The 15,673-nt window shown below is 41.3% G+C and overlaps 1 non-coding gene across 1 annotated transcript; it reads left to right on the top strand.

Moving 5' to 3' along the window:
* The first annotated feature begins 15,362 nt into the window (after positions 1-15,362).
* On the top strand, positions 15,363-15,470 carry LOC148580062 (small nucleolar RNA R71). Its single transcript, XR_015893888.1, has one exon. It is a non-coding gene; the product is annotated as a small nucleolar RNA R71 (small nucleolar RNA).
* Positions 15,471-15,673: the final 203 nt, after the last annotated feature.

Raw genomic sequence — 15,673 nt, 5'->3', positions numbered from 1 at the left:
CTCAAATGGTTGACAGAAATTCCAACCGTCTTCACCAATCTTGGGTGAAGTTCAACCCAAGATATGAGGTCCCAAGGTTGGTCTTCAAAGTGTGATCCGGGGTCCCATATCTTATTTTCTCACCCGTCTTCAAGTTGATGGTCATGGTTCTTCCATCTGGGTGGTTGACACATAGAATTCTCTTTAACAAACCAAGTCATCCTTCTAGACCCACACAAGGTGGCATCAATCCAATCTTGGTCCCTATGACTTGGAAGTTCAACATTAGTGAGCCTAATACCACACTTCCAACTACTACACAACTCCTTCTTGCTATTGACTCCACAAAGAGCTCTAAATTACCCTTCCGTTTCAATCAAGCCATATTCAAGTGAGAAAGTGAAGCTTAAGGGAAAGAATTTTATCCACTTGAATGTTGTGCTGGGTGGTGACTTGGGGAGGGGGACCTCCCCACACTTAGACAATGCGAGGTCTACTTCTTGAGGCTCTTCCTTAGTTGTGTCCACCTCTTGACAACTTCTTTCAATTTCTTCTTGGTTGTCGACATTTTCCAATTCCTCCTCATCATCAATCAAGTTGGGCCTTGGAGGTTGTGCGAAGTCCAATTCAATATCAACTTCGCATCCAATGGAAGGGTCTTCGGTAAGATTACCAAAGTCACTAGGCTTGGAGTTGTCTTCAATATCTTCAATCTCTTGTTCAATGGGGAGGGGGGATTCAATTTTGAATAAAAAGTCATTGATGATTGAATCCATCTCTTGATCAACCTCTTCATATTCTTCAATTTGGATATGCTCCGGAGGTTGTTGAGATTCCCATGGTGGCTCCATATCTCCTTAATTTTCAACCGCATCTTCCTTTTCTTAAATAATCATAGATTTCTCCAATTGTTCCAATACAAAACCTAACTCATCCTTCTCTGTCGGACTTTTCAATCTCTCCTCCGTGCGTTGCTCTTCTTTGGATTCTTCACGTGCGGCTATGGAAGCACTTTGAGTGTTCAAGAATTGGTAGGCTAAGGTATGCACTACCATAGTCAAATTGTTCATGAACTCTAGGGTTTTCCTTTGCATATCCGCTTGTCCTTGAAGTAGCAAGGTGAGAGGTTCATCTATTGGAGCTCGGGGTGGATAAGAAGGTTTATTATTTTGGAGAAAGGGTTCATAGTAGGAAGGTGGTTCTTCTCAGTAAGGGTACGGAGATGGTGTGTATTGAGGTGGTACATGGTAATAATCATGATAGGGTTGTGGTGGTTCTAAAGGTTCTTGCTCATAATGGTCACAAGCATATGGTATGGGTGATTGGTCATATGATGGACAAGGGTCATAGGAAGGTGCTTGGTAAAGAGAGGCTTGTAAGTATGGTTGAGGTTCATGTTGAGGATAAGAGTCATAGGCATATGATGATGGTAATTGATTTTCACAAAAAGATTCACCATAGCCATTGAATTGACATGCATTAGGAGGGTGATTATACCTATAGGTATCCGGAGGTTGTTGCCAATAGGAGTGATCAATTTCTTGAGGCTCCTTCCATCTATGTTGGTTCCATCCTTGACACATGCGGTCATTGAAGTTCACATTTCCTACAACACAATTAGAACCAAACTCATAGCCAAAGTGAGAATTCATAGTGGAAGGAAAAGCAAACTAACTAAGCCTAAGAAACAAATGAAAGAGAAACGTATTTACAATATTCACATATGTACAATAACCAATAACATAACACCATCGCAATTCCCCGGCAACGGCGCCATTTTGATGAATGGATTTTTGATGGTATAGAATTTCACTAATGAAGTCTCGTTGTAAAGTATAGTTCCTAAAACCAACAATAATCCTTTCATAGAAAAATTTTGTTTGTCACAAGTACAAACCCCTAAAATTATAAACCGAAGTATTTAAACCTCGGGTCGTTCTCCCTAGGAATTGCGATAAAGTGTTCTTGTTATTGGTTATGAGGTATGTTTGGAGTTTTTGAGATAAGAGACATGAAATGTAAATGGCAATGGAAATAAACTAACAACTAACAAAGCTCTTGACAAGGTATGAGAACTAGAAGTCCTATCCTAGTTATCCTCCTCAGTTGTGACCGCAATTGTCCCTTGCTCCCACTTAGTTAACCTCTAACCGTGGAGGAAAGTCAAGTGGATGGATTAACTTGAGTTCACAAGTCCTAGCCAAATCTAGATGAAAGACTAGCTTTAGTGGCATTCAAGCTAATTAGCAACTTCTAATTATCAATCAACAAAGGAATTAGATAACTCAAGAGTCACTAATTACTCTACCAAAGCCAAGAGGGTAAAAATCTACACTAAAATCCAACCAAGTATTTCATCAAACACTTAGAAGGCATAAAAGGAAAATATAGTAAATTTACAATAAGAATAGAATCTAACAACAATTATTACAAAGAATTACCAACAACAATAAAAAGGAACACAATTATTATGAATTGCCTCAAATTGAATTGAAAGAAAATAGAAGGAACAAGAGTAGATCTACAACAAAACATAGAAACAAAGTAGAAGAAATTATAACAAAGGAATAGAAGAATGATGAATGTAACAACAAAGAATTTCAAGGTAGAAGTAGATGAAAGCATGAATTGAAACCTAGATCTAAGATTATTGATCTAAACCTAATCCTAATTCTAATCCTAGAGAGAAGTGAGAGCTTCTCTCTATAGAAAACTAAACTAAAAACTAATCCTAATGTGTAATGTGTGTCTCCATGTGAAGTGATGCCTTCCCCTTCAATCCTTGGTTCCTTTTGTCTTTTTCCGCCAAAAATTCAGCTCCAAATGGGGCCAGAAACCCTCTAAAATCGCCAGGTACGAGTTTGGCTAAAAGAATCACATGCGGCCTTTGGCACGTACACGTACAGCGCGCGTACGCATCCATGGAGCTTTTCGCAATCCACGCGGGAGCGTCCAGTGCGCGGGCGCGTCCATGGGCATTTTCCAAATCTTTGGCTTTTCATGATTTCTCCACTTTGCATGCTTTCTCTTCACTCCTTTGATCCATTCCTAGCCCTTTTCAATCTGAAATCACTAACAAACACATAAAGGCATCTAATGGAATCAAAGGGAGATTAAAACTGTCAAATTAAGGACCTAAGAAGCATGTTATCACACTTAAGCACAGATACGGAGACAATCACAAACTATGCTAATTCATTGTATAAATGCGAGGCAAGGTTATCAAAATGCTCTAAATTCAACACAAGATAAACCCTAAAAATGGGGTTTATCAGCAATTCCACGTGTACGCATCGGGGACGCTTACGCATGGATTGGCAAAAACGCAGGGGACGCATACGTGTCTAGCACGCGTACGCGTGGGTTGGCTTGTGCGACAGGCACCCATCCCGTGTCGTTCCAGCACAACTCTCTGTTCGTTTTCTCTTTATTGCACAGTCACACACGACGCCTGCGCGTCGTAGACGCTTGCTCGTTGATCCCTTTTTTTTATATGCAGAATGCAGATGATTATGCAGAAATTATGAATGAATACTGTGAAAAACAAACCAAAATAAAACTAGGAATGAAAAGGAACGATCATACCATGGTGGGTTGTCTCCCACCTGGCACTTTAAGTTAAAGACCTTAAGTTGGACATTTGGCGAGCTCCTTGTCATGGTGCCTTGTGCTTGAACTCATCTTGAAACTTCCACCAATGCTTGGACTTCCAATAAGCTGCATCAATACCAAGTAAATTCCCCAAGCTTTGATGGAGTTCTTCATAAGCTTTGAGCTCCCAAAATTGATCCTCTTGTATGCCGAGATCCCAAATCTTGTTTCTACACCCGTCTTCAAGTTGATCATCATGATTCCATCCGGGTGGTTTAGCCTTGGAATTCTCATTTAAGCACCCATACATCCTCCTAGACCTAATCAATTGAGAATTATACTAACCCTTGCAATTAGGCCTTGAGCTTCCAACCATAACGAACCTAGGATGGTGTTGCCAACCACTAACCATCTCCCTTTTACTCTTAAAATCGCAGATAGCTCTAAGTTGTCCATCCGTTTCAAGCAGACCATATTCAAGTGGGAAGGTAGAGATTAAGGATAAAAATTTTACCCACTTGAATGTTGTATTAGATGGTAATGGCTTTGGGAGATGTGTTTCTAAGGATCTTACAAGCTCCACTCCCTGATGCTTTTCCATGACAACTTCCACCTCTTTGCGAGCTTCTTCAATTTCAATCTCTTCCTCTTGGTAGCTTTCTTCCAATTCGATCTCTTCTTCATTGCTTACCAAGGGCATGGGAGGTTGTACACCCTCCTCAACAATAATTTCAAGCTTCATGGAGGGAGGATCTATGACTTGAGGTTCCCATGGAGGTTCTGCATTTCCTAAGTCTTCAACCACTTCCTCTTCTTTGATAATTTCAGCTTTCTCCACTTGCTCTAGTACAAAATCTAACTCCTCCTTGATGACCTCCACCTCTTGACAAATTTCTTCAAGAGTCTCTCCTACCTCCACCTTTTAGGCCTCCTCTTGCTTCTCTTGAAGTATGTATGCATGAACCCGATCCATTACGTCCCTAAGATGATCCCTTCTCTCTTATTCCATGTCAATAGCGTAATTGGGATCATGTTGCTCTTGGATTGATGGATATGGGTGAAAAGTAACTGCACCAGAGCTTGAGGGCTGAGTATTGGGGGTAAAGGATGGATCCATATGGGATATAAGAGCTTGGAGAGTAGAAGTGAGACCGGTGAAAGTAGAGATGAATGTAGTTTGAAGCTCCTGTTGCCCTCGACAAATAACACTAAAGGTATCATCTATAGGAGCTTGGGGTGGATAGGAGGGTTAATTTGTTGGGAGAAAGGGCTTATAATGGGAAGGTGGTTCTTCTTGGTAAGGATATGGAGATGGTGAATATTGAGGTGGTGGTTCTTGGGGGTAATTGTGTTGGGATTGGGGTGGGTCTATGTATGGTTCATATGGTTCATATGGTGGTTGGTTAGGTGGATATGGACTGGGGTCATATGGAGGTGAATGGTGGAAAGAGGCTTGTGAGTATGATGGTTCAGAGTTATGTTGAGGAGGTGGTTCATAAGCATATGGTGGGGCTTGTTGGTAACTACAAGGGGGTCCACCATATCCATTGTCTTGGTACACACCTTGGAATGGCTCTTGCTCATAGTAAATTGGAGGAGGTTGTTGCCAAGAGGGTTGATCAAATCCTTGTGGCTCCTCCCATCTCTGGTTGTCCCAACCTTGATGCATATTCTCATTATAGCTTCCATTCCCTACAACATAATTTGAACTAAACTCATAGCCAAAGGGGTGAGAATTCATAGTAACAAAAGAAAGTAAAAACAAAAACTAATAAGAGAATAATGAGAATAAACTCCTAAAACTAGAAACAACTAACGATGAAACGAAAAAGCAAAATTATTCATAATATTCACAATAACCAATAATATGGCACACGTTTGCAATTCCCCGGCAACAGCGCCATTTTGATGAATGGATCTTTGCTAGTAAAGAATTCACAATAAATTCCCATTGCAAGTATAGTTTCTAAACTAACAATAATCCTTTCATACAAAAATTTGGTTGTCACTAAAACAAACCCAATAAAATTAAACCGAAGTATTTAAACCTCAGGTCGTCTCTCAAGGAATTGCAGGGAAGTGTACTTATAATTGGTTATGAGATTGTATCTTTTAGGATTTTGAATAGGGAACAAGAAAAGTAAATTGCAAGAAAGTACACTAATAGCTAAGAAAGCTCTTGGCAAGGTATGAGAATTAGAAGTCCTATCCTAGCTATCCTTATCAATTGTGACATCAATTGTCCATTGCTCCCACTTAGTTAACCTCTAACTATGAAAGAAAGTCAAGTGGATGAATCAATTTGATTCCTCAAGTCCTAGTCAACTCCTAAGGAAAGACTAGCTAAGCATTCTATCAAACGATTGGAAGGCATAATAAAAATAAAGAAAACTAGCAAGGAATATTAGATCCAAACAACCAATTGCAAACATCAATGACTAACAAATAATAGAAGAAGCAATAAATATGAAATACCTCAACTTGCATTAATAAGAAATCGAATCTAACATGGAGTTCATAAACCAAATTGGAGAATAAATAAATCACCAAGGGGGATAGATAAACTAAAGTGCTAGAAATAATAAGAGTAGAAGAAAACTAAATTAAAGAAAAGTAGAAATCTGAGATTAAGAAAAGCTAAAGCTAAAATCCTAAAACCTAGAGAGAGGAGAGAGCCTATCTCTCTAGAAACTACATCTAAAACTAAAAATTATGTGAATGAAAGTTGTTTCAATGAATGAATGATTTCCCCCACTCTGCAGCCTCTATTCTGTGTTCTCAGGCTTAGAATTGGGCCAAAAAGGAGCCCAGAAATCGCTCTCAACGCTTTCTGTAATTTCTGCACATGGCGCATGTCACGTGTACGCGTCAGTCACGCATACGCGTCGATGGTCATCTTTGCGTGTCACGCGTATGCGTCAGGTACGCACACGCGTCGCTGTGCAATCTCGCTTATCACGCGTACGCGTCAGGTACGCGCACGCGTCGCTGTAAAAATCTCCAAATCACGCACACGCATGAGCCATGCGTGCGCGTCGCTCCTCGCTGGTTATCTCCTTTATTTCTTGTGCTCCTTCCATGTTTGCAAGCTTCCTCTCCATCCTCTAAGCCATTTCTGCCCTATATAGCCTGAAAACACTTAGCACATAGATCATGACATCGAATGGTATAAAGGGGGATTAAAATACACAATTTAAAGGCCTAGAAAACATGTTTTCAACTACATCACAAAATTAGGAAGGATTTGTAAAACCATGCAAATTATATGAATAAGTGTGCAAAGAATTGATAAAAATCACTCAATTTAGCACAAGATAAACCATAAAATTAGGGGTGTGCAAAAAAACTGGTTTCACTGAACTGAAACTGTTTTAAATAAACCAATTTTTTAAAATAAAAAACTGAACTAAAACCATAGTTTTTATGAAAACCAGTTTATTAAAAACCAGTTTTTATGGTTAAGTTTAGTTTTAAACCAAATTAAAACTGGTTTTATTTAAATTCTAAAATTAGTTTTTACATACTCTTTCTCTCTCTCTCTCTCCCTTCACTCTCTCTCTCTCCCCTTCCTCTCTCTCCTCTTTCTCCCCTCCTCTCTCCCTTCTCTCTCTCTCTCTCTCTCTCTCTCTCTCTCTCTCTCTCTCTTTCTCTCTCCCTCTCTCTTTCTCCATCCTCTTTGTCACCCTCCTTCTCTCTCTCCCCCTCCCCTCCTCTCTCTAACTCTCACCTCTCTCTCTCTCTCTCTCTCTCTTTCTCTCTCTCTCTCTCTCCTTTCCCTCTCTATCTCCCTCTCCCTTTCCATCTCTCTTCCTCTTTCTCTCTCCACCTCTCTGTCCCTCCTTTCCCTCTCTCTTCCCCTTTCTTTCTCTCTCTCCTCTCTCTCCCCCTCCCATCTCTCTTCGTCTCTCTCTCTCTCTCTCTCTCTCTCTCTCTCCATCTCTCTCCCTCTCTCTCCCACACTCTCTCTTCTTTCCCTCCTCTCCCTCTCTCTCCCCCTTCATTCCTTTCTCTCTCTTCCCTTCTCTCTTCCTCTCTCTCTCTCTCTCTCTCTCTCCCTCCTCTCTCTCTCTCTCTCCCTCTTTCTTCCTCTCTCTCTCCTTCTCCTCTTTCTTCCCCTCCTATCTCTCTCTCCATTTCCTCTCCCTCTCTTTCCTTTTTCTCCCCTCTCCCTCGCTCCTCCTCCCTTCCCCCTTCTCTCTCTCTCCCTCTCTCTCTCTCTCTCTCTCTCTCTCTCTCTTTCTCTCTCTCTCTCCTTTCCCTCCTCTCCCTTTCTCTCCCCCTTCCTTCCTTTCTCTCTCTCTCTCTCTCTCTCTCTCTCTCTTTCTCTCTCCCCCTCTTTTTCCTCGCTCTCCCCTTTTTTCTCTCTTTTCTCTCCCTCCTCTCTCTCTCTTCCCCTATTTCTTCCTCTCTCTCTCTCTCCTTCTCCTCTTTCTTCCCCTCCTCTCTCTCTCTCCCTCTCTTTCCTTTTTCTCCCCTCTCCCTCGCTCCCCTTCCCTTCTCCCTTCTCTCTCTCTCTCTCTCTCTCTCTCTCTCTCTCTCTCTCTCTCCCCTTTTGTTTCTCTCTCTCATATCCCTCTTCTCTCTCCCCCTCCCTTCTCTCTTCCTCTTTCTCTCTCTGTTTTCCCTTTTTTTCTTTTTCTCTCTCTTATTTCTCTCTATCTCTTCCTTCCCTTTTTTCTGTCTCCTCCTCTCTCTCTTTCTTCTCCCTCCTCTCTCTCTTTTTCCTCTTTCTTCCCTTCTTTTCTCTCTTTTCTCTTTCTCTTTCAACCTTCTCTCACTCTATATCCCTCTTCTCTCTCTCTCTCCCTCTTTTTTCCAAAATAAGAAAGAGAAGGAGGGATAGATAAAAGAGAAAAAAAGAGGGAAGAAGGAGAGATAGAAAAAAGAGAGAGATGAGTGATAAACCACTATTTTATGGTTTATCTAGTGCTGATTTGAGTGGCTTTTATCAAGTCTTTACACACTTATTCATATTATTTGCATGATTTTACAATTCCTTCCTAGTTTTGTTCTATAACTGAAAACTTGCTTCCTAAGCCTTTAATTTGTATATTTTAATTCCTATTTTTACCATTCGATACCGTGATCCGTGTGTTAAGTGTTTCAGGCTTTATAGGACAGGAATGGCTTAGAGGATGGAGAGGAAGCTTGCAAAAATGGAAGGAACACAAGAAACTAAGGAGATAACTGGTACGCGAAATCGTGATTACACTTTAATTATGTAAAATTCATCGCTCTTTCTTTCCCTGGTAATGGTGCCAAAAATATGATGCCAAGACCATGGTTCACAACTCCGTGTAACTAACCAGCAAGTGCACTGGGTCGTCCAAGTAATACCTTATGTGAGTAAGGGTCGAATTCCACGGAGATTGTTGGTATGAAGCAAGTTATGGTCACCTTGCAAATCTCAGTTAGGCAGATATAAATTGATAATGCTATTTTCGAATAATAATTAATAGAATAGGGATAGAAATACTTATGTAATTCATTGGTGAGAATTTCAGATAAGCGAATGGAGATGCTTTCGTGCCTCTGAACCTCTGCTTTCCTGCTATCTTCATCCAATCAGTCTTACTCCTTTCCATGGCTGGCTTTATGTGATACATCACCACTATCAATGGCTACTTTCGGTCATCTCTCGGGAAAATGATCCAATGCCCTGTCACGGCACGGCTAATCGTTTGGAGGCATCACCCTTGTCAATGGCTTCATCTTATCCTCTCAGTGAAAATGGTCAACACACCCTGTCACGGCACGACTATTCATCTGTCGGTTCTCGATCATGCTAGAATAGGATTTACTATCCTTTTGCGTCTGTCACTAACGCCCCGCAATCGCGAGTTTGGAGCTCGTCACAGTCATCCAATCATTGAATCCTACTTGGAATACCACAGACAAGGTTTAGACCTTCCGGATTCTCTTGGATGCTGCCATCATTCTAGCTTACGCCACGAAGATTCTGGTTAGGAGATCTAAGAGACACTCATTCAGTCGAAGGTAGAACGGAAGTGGTTGTCAGGCACGCGTTCATAGGGAATGATGATGATTGTCACGTTCATCACATTCAGGTTGAAGTGCGAATGAATATCTTAGAAGCGAAATAAGATGAATTGAATAGAAAACAGTAGTACTTTGCATTAATCTTTGAGGAACAACAGAGCTCCACACCTTAATCTATGGAGTGTAGAAACTCTACCGTTAAAATTACATAAGTGAAGGTCCAGGCATGGCCGAGAGGCCAGCCCTCAAACGTGATCTAAGATAGCATACAACTGATCAAAGATTCTAATACAATAGTAAAAGGTCCTATTTATAATAAACTAGCTACTAGGGTTTACATGAGTAAGTAATTGATGCATAAATCTACTTCCGGGGCCCACTTGGTGTGTTCTTGGGCTGAGCTTGAGTGTTGCACGTGTAGAGGTCCTTCTTGGAGCTGAACGCCAGTTTTTGTGCCAGTTTGGGCGTTCAAGTCTTTTTTTGGCTCCTTTTCTGGCGCTGGACGCCAGATTTGGGCAGAAGGCTGGCGTTGAACGCCAGTTTACGTCGTCTATTCTTGGCTCAAGTATGGACTATTATATATTGCTGGAAAGCCCTGGATGTCTACTTTCCAACGCAATTGGAAGCGTGCCATTTCGAGTTCTGTAGCTCCAGAAAATCCACTTTGAGTGCAGGGAGGTCAGAATCCAACAGCATCAGCAGTCCTTCTTCAACCTCTGAATCTGATTTCTGCTCAAGTCCCTCAATTTTAGCCAGAAAATACCTGAAATCACAGAAAAACACACAAACTCATAGTAAAGTCCAGAAATGTGAATTTAACATAAAAACTAATGAAAACATCCCTAAAAGTAACTAGATCCTACTAAAAACATACTAAAAACAATGTCAAAAAGCGTATAAATTATCCGCTCATCACAACACCAAACTTAAATTGTTGCTTGTCCCCAAGCAACTGAAAATAAAATAGGATAAAAAGAGAATATACTATAAATTCCAAACTATCAATGAAACATAGCTTCAATCATATGAGCGGGACTTATAGCTTTTTGCCTCTTGAATAGTTTTGGCATCTCACTTTATCTATTGAGGTTCAGAATGATTGGCATCTATAGGAACTCAGAGTTCAGATAGTTTTATTGACTTTCCTAGTTCAGTATGATGATTCTTGAACACAGCTTCTTTATGAGTCTTGGCCGTGGCCCTAAGCACTTTGTTTTCCAGTATTACCACCGGATACATAAATGCCACAGACACATAATTGGGTGAACCTTTTCAGATTGTGACTCAGCTTTGCTAAAGTCCCCAATTAGAGGTGTCCATGGTTCTTAAGCACACTCTTTTTTTGCTTTGGACCTTGACTTTAACCGCTCAGTCTCAAGTTTTCACTTGACACCTTCACGCCACAAGCACATGGTTAGGGACAGCTTGGTTTAGCCGCTTAGACCAGGATTTTATTCCTTTAGGCCCTCCTATCCACTGATGCTCAAAGCCTTGGGATCCTTTTTATTTGCCCTTGCCTTTTGGTTTTAAGGGTTATTGGATTTTTGCTCTTGCCTCTTGGTTTTAAGAGCTTTTGGCTTTTTCTGCTTGCTTTTTCTTTCTATTTTTTTTTTGGCCATTTTTTTTCTTTTTTTTTTTCTGCAAGCTTTGTTCTTTGCTGTTTTTTCTTGCTTCAAGAATCATTTTTATGATTTTTCAGATTATCAAATAACATGTCTCCTAGTCATCATTCTTTCAAGAGCCAACATATTTAACATTCTTAAACAACAACTTCAAAAGACATATGCACTGTTCAAGCATACATTCAGAAAACAAGAAGCCTTGTCACCACATCAATATAATTAAACTAAGTTCAAGGATAAATTCGAAACTCATGTACTTCTTGTTCTTTTAAATTAAAACAGTTTTTATTTAAGAGAGGTCATGGATTCATAGGACATTCATAACTTTAAGACAAAGTTACTAACTACTAATGATCATGTAATGAAGACACAAACATAGATAAGCACATAACATAGAAAACGAAAAACAGAAGAAATAAGAACAAGGAATGAATCCACCTTAGTGATGGTGGCATTTCCTTCTTGAGGAACCAATGATGTCCTTGAGCTCTTCTATGTCTCTTCCTTGTCTTTGTTGCTCCTCCCTCATTGCTTTTTGATCTTCTCTTATTTCATGGAGCATGATGGAGTGCTCTTGATGTTCCACCCTTAGTTGTCCCATATTGGAACTCAATTCTCCTAGGGAGGTGTTGATTTGCTCCCAATAGTTTTGTGGAGGAAAGTGCATTTGAGGCATCTCTGGGATCTCATGGTGATGAGCTTCATACGCCTCTTGAGCTCCATGAGTGGGCTCTCTTGCTTGCTCCATCTTTTTCTTAGTGATGGGCTTGTCCTCTTTAATGAGGATATCTCCCTCTATGTCAATCCCAGCCGAATTGCATAAGTGGTAAATGAGGTGAGGAAAGGCTAACCTTGCCATAGTGGAGGACTTGTCAGCCACCTTGTAGAGTTCTTAAGGTATAATTCTCATGAACTTCCACCTCTTCTCCAATCATGATGCTATGGATCATGATGGCCCGGTCTATAGTAACTTCAGACCGGTTGCTAGTGGGAATGATTGAGCATTGAATGAACTCCAACCATCCTCTAGCTATAGGCTTGAGGTCCATTCTTCTTAGTTGAACCGGCTTGCCTTTGGAGTCAATCTTCCATTGAGCTCCTTCCACGCATATGTCACTAAGAACTTGGTCCAACCTTTGATTAAAGTTGACCCTTCTAGTGTAGGGGCGTTCATCTCCTTGCATCATGGGCAAGTTAAACGCCAACCTCACATTCTCCGGACTAAAATCTAAGTATTTCCCCCGAACCATTGTAACATAGTTCTTTGGATCCGGGTTCTTACTTTGACCATGGTTCTTGGTGATCCATGCATTAGCATAGAACTCTTGAACCATTAGGATGCCGACTTGTTGGATGGGATTTGTTAGAACTTCCCAACCTCTTCTTTGAATTTCATGTCGGATCTCCGGATACTCATTTCTTTTGAGTTTAAAAGGGACCTCGGGGATCACCTTCTTCTTGGCCACAACATCATAGAAGTGGTCTTGATGGGCTTTGGAGATGAACCTTTCCATCTCCCATGACTCGGAGGTGGAAGCTTTTGTCTTCCCTTTCCCCTTTCTAGAGGATTCTCCGGTCTTAGGTGCCATCAATGGTAATGGAAAAACAAAAAGCTTATGCTTTTACCACACCAAACTTAGAATTTTGCTCGCCCTCGAGCAATAAAAGAAAGAATGGATGAAGAAGAAGAAGAAATGGAGGAGAAGGAGAAGGTGATGTGTTTCGGCCAAGAAGTGTGTAGAGGGGTGTGTTGTGTGAATTTGATGAAGAATGGAGGGCTTTATATAGGGAAGGGAGGGGGGGTTAAGGTTCGGCCATATGGGTGGGTTTGGGTGGGAAATTGGTTTTGAATTTTGAAGGTAGGTGGAGTTTATGAGGTAGGTTTATGGGGAAGAGTGGATGGATGTGAGTGGTGAAGAGGTGATGGGGAAGAGTGTTTATGGTGTTGTGTGAAAGAGAGTGGTGAGAAGAAGTGAGTGGAGGTAGGTGGGGATCCTGTGGGGTCCACAGATCCTAAGTGGATCCTGTGGGTCCACAGATCCTGAGGTGTTCAAGGATTTACATCCCTGCACCCATTAGGCATGTAAAAATGCCTTTGCATACAACTCTGGGCGTTCAGCGCCAGGTTGGTGGCCATTTTGGGCGTTCAACACCCATTTGTGTGCCATTTCTGGCGTTGAACGCCAGAACCATGCCTGTTCTGGCGTTCAGCGCCCAGAAGCTGCCCATTTTGGGCGTTCAGCGCCAGAACCATGCTCTATTCTGGCGCTGAACGCCAGACAGATGCTCCTCCAGGGTGTGATTTTTCTTCTGCTGTTTTTGATTCCGTTTTCAATTTTTATATTTATTTTGTGACTCCACATGATCATGAACCTACAAAGACATATAACTAAGAAAAATATAGTTAGATAAATAAAAATTGGGTTGCCTCCCAACAAGCGCTTCTTTAATGTCAATAGCTTGACAGTGGGCTCTCATGGAGCCTTACAGATGTGCAGAGCTTTGTTGAGACTCTCCAACACCAAACTTAGAGTTTGGAAATGGGAGTTCAACACCAAACTTAGAGTTTGGTTGTGGCCTCCCAACACCAAACTTAGAGTTTGATTGTGGGGGCTCTGGTTGACTCTGCTTTGAGAGAAGCTTTTTCTGCTTCCTCTCCATGGTTGCAGAGGGAGATCCTTGAGTTTTAAACACAAGGGAGTCCTCATTCCATTGAAGGACTATTTCACCTCTGTCAACATCAATCACAGCTCTTGCTGTGGCCAGGAAAGGTCTTCCTAAGATGATGGATTCATCCTCTTCCTTTCCAGTATCCAGGACTATGAAATCAGCAGGGATGTAAAGGCCTTCAACCTTTACTAACACATCCTCTACTTGTCCATAAGCCTGTTTTCTTGAACTGTCTGCCATCTCTAATGAGATTTTAGCAGCTTGCACCCCATAGATTCCCAGTTTCTCTATTACAGAGAGGGGCATGAGGTTTATTCCTGAACCAAGGTCACATAGAGCCTTAAAGATCATGGTGTCTATGGTACAGGGTATTATGAACTTTCCAGGATCCTGTCTCTTCTGAGGCAATGTCAGTTGATCCAGATCACTTAGTTCATTGATGAACAAGGGAGGTTCAACTTCCCAAGTATCAATGCCAAATAATTTGGCATTAAGCTTCATGATTGCACCAAGAAACTTGGCAGTTTGCTCTTCAGTAACATCCTCATTCTCTTCAGAAGAGGAATACTCATCAGAGCTCATGAAGGGCATAAGGAGGTTCAATGGAATCTCTATGGTCTCTAGATGAGCCTCAGAGTCCTTTGGTTCCTCAGAGGGAAGCTCCATATTGATCACTGGACATCCCAGGAGGTCTTCCTCCTTGGGATTCACGTCCTCCACTCCCCTTGTAGGTTCGGCCATGGTGCTTATGTCAATGGCCTTGCACTCTCCTTTTGGATTCTCTTCTGTATTGCTTGGGAGAGTACTAGGAGGGATTTCAGTGATCCTTTTACTCAGCTGGCCCACTTGTGCTTCCAGATTTCTAATGGAAGATCTTGTTTCATTCATGAAACTTACAATGGCCTTAGACAGATCAAAGACTAAGTTTGCCAAATTAGAAGTATTTTGTTCAGAGTTTTCTGTCTGTTGCTGAGTGGATGATGGAAAAGGTTTATTATTGCTAAACCTGTTTCTTCCACCATTATTAAAGCCTTGTTGAGGCTTTTGATCCTTCCATGAGAAATTTGGATGATTTCTCCATGATGAGTTATAGGTGTTTCCATAAGGTTCACCTAAATAATTTACCTCTGCTATTGCAGGGTTTTCAGGATCATAAGCTTCTTCTTCAGAAGATGCCTCTTGAGTACTGTTGGATGCAGCTTGCATTCCATGCAGACTCTGAGAGATCATGTTGACTTGCTGAGTCAATATTTTATTCTGAGCCAATATGGCATTCAGAGTATCAACTTCAAGAACTCCCTTCTTCATAGGCGTCCCATTGCTCATAGGATTCCTTTCAGAAGTGTACATGAACTGGTTATTAGCAACCATGTCAATGAGTTCTTGAGCTTCTGCAGGCGTTTTCTTTAGGTGAATGGATCCACCAGCAGAAGTGTCCAGTGACATCTTTGATAGCTCAGATAAACCATCATAGAATATATCCAGGATGGTCCATTCTGAAAGCATGTCAGAAGGACACTTTTTGGTCAACTGTTTGTATCTTTCCCAAGCTTCATAGAGGGATTCACCATCTTTCTGTCTGAAGGTTTGAACATCAGCTCTAAGCTTGCTCAGCTTTTGAGGAGGAAAGTACTTTGCTAAGAAAGCCGTGACCAGCTTATCCCAAGAGTTCAGGCTGTCTTTGGGTTGAGAATCCAACCTTAATCTAGCTTTGTCTCTTACAGCAAAAGGGAAAAGCATGAGCCTGTAGACTTCAGGATCTACTCCATTAGTCTTAACAGTATCACATATCTGCAAGAATTCAGTTAAGA

The sequence above is a fragment of the Arachis ipaensis genome, chromosome B10 (assembly GCF_059453495.1).
Source record: "Arachis ipaensis isolate K30076 ecotype BB chromosome B10, ASM5945349v1, whole genome shotgun sequence".
Lineage (NCBI taxonomy): Eukaryota > Viridiplantae > Streptophyta > Magnoliopsida > Fabales > Fabaceae > Arachis > Arachis ipaensis.
The sequence above is the reverse complement of the archived record's forward strand: the minus strand, read 5'-3'. Positions and strand labels throughout refer to the sequence as shown.